The sequence below is a fragment of the Chrysochloris asiatica genome, unplaced genomic scaffold (genome assembly GCF_000296735.1).
Source record: "Chrysochloris asiatica unplaced genomic scaffold, ChrAsi1.0 scaffold00129, whole genome shotgun sequence".
NCBI classification, from domain to species: domain Eukaryota; kingdom Metazoa; phylum Chordata; class Mammalia; order Afrosoricida; family Chrysochloridae; genus Chrysochloris; species Chrysochloris asiatica.
This window is the reverse complement of record NW_006408647.1, coordinates 7,614,749-7,616,414: the sequence shown is the minus strand read 5'-3', so window position 1 is coordinate 7,616,414 and position 1,666 is coordinate 7,614,749. Positions and strand designations below refer to the sequence as shown.

Sequence of the window (1,666 nt, the reverse complement as noted above, 5' to 3'; positions counted from 1 at the left end):
AAAAGAATGTCATCACATTCCTTTACTGGTGGAAGGCTTCTAATCTTATTCGGTTTGGATCTTCTGGATGTCTCAAGGCAATTCCATTACGCAACAGGAGTTCAATATAAGGCAGCCAAAAGGAATCACTAATTTTGACATATGGATCATATGGAACATCAAACAATCTATTCATGAGAATCTCTAGCATGTCACGTAGTGATATCAGCTGTGCAGGCTGGTCTTAAATGTTTTCCTTTTCCTTTTTAACTTTTTCATCAGGCAGAGGAAAATGGTCTACTAGAAATTCACCCAAGGTCAACAAAAGCTTCTCCTTATATTCTTTTATACTTTGCATTTTAGTTTTCAACTCATTCAAGATTCTTGACTCAGAAAATGGTACAACCTGATTTCTCAGTTCATTGTATACTGTATTAAGAGATCCCAGTATCTGTTCCTGTTCATCCAACCACTTTTGCTCCCTTTCCAAGTCTTCCTTTAACTTTTCATTCTTTGACTGAATAGCGGACAATACCATTTCCAAATCATGTCTCAATTTTTGGAACTCTTCTTTTCCTAATGACATTAGAACGTCTTCATTCAGTGGAATAATTTTGGGAGTTTCTTTCTGCCATTGCTTGAGTTCAGCAGACAAACATTTCATTCGCATAGTTAATAACGATAGCTGGGCATTTGAATCCGTAAGTGTCTCCGTTCCAACAAGCATTAATCTATTCTGACACCTTACACAGCACCACGAACTCCAAGTCTTCTCAGCCGGTCCACTTTAGCTTTTTAAAAAACAAAAAACAAACAAAAACACTCAGACATACATAATAATTTACATCCCCAAGGGGCACATTCTGCAAGTCTGCTCTTGGCCACCAGCTCTTAGTCCTTCTCTTCTTAGTCCATGAATCTGGAGTCCTCAGCTGCTCCCCCTCTTCATGCCCCCATCTCTGCCTCCATCTCTGGTGCTGCTGCTTCTCTAGATAAGGTCCTGCATTCGGCTTGTGCGTTCCTCTCCTGACGGTCGTAGGGTCCTCTGTTTCTGTACTATAAGATTAACCACTCCCCTTTTTTTTTTGTTACAAAACTTCTACTTTTACAATTGTGACAGTTGCGATTAGTCATGATAACAATTATTCACTAATGAATCTTACGAATCTTATCACCATCTCTTTTCACCAGACCCATCTAGACAAGATGACATCTATTCAGTGGGGACTCTTTCTTGCCCCCATACTCTTAAACTAACCTCCCTCTTGAAACCTTGTAAGCCAGTCACTTCGTGGCTTTATTGCCCCCTCATTTTAGGTAACAAATGTCTAAGTTGCCTATCCCTATCTACCCTGTGTACAGAGGGGATAGCATTGATACTTGATGTGAAGACTCTTTCTCTCACTGTTGGTATTTAGAGTAACTACCACTCTGAGTATAGGTCAGGTTCATCATGAAGATGTATCTTCTGTCACTGTAGCTGTTCCAGTCTGCTTGTTCTTTCTAGTGGGAATGTCTCACCTTATAAGGTTGTGGATGGGACTCAGGATTCCACCTATGGTCCTATATTCTGTAAAGGCTTTGCATGAGGTCTGTTTCACTGGGCAAGTTGTAGAACCCCTTTTAGGTATTCCAATCAGTTATAGGCTGAAGACGGGCTTACAAGTTTTCTCTAATCATGTTTCCC

The 1,666-nt window shown here is 40.3% G+C and overlaps 1 pseudogene; it reads right to left on the bottom strand.

Annotated features, from left to right (window-relative positions):
• Positions 1-22: 22 nt before the first annotated feature.
• The window catches only part of LOC102825777, a 3,759-nt pseudogene continuing 2,115 nt past the window's right edge, over positions 23-1,666 (bottom strand).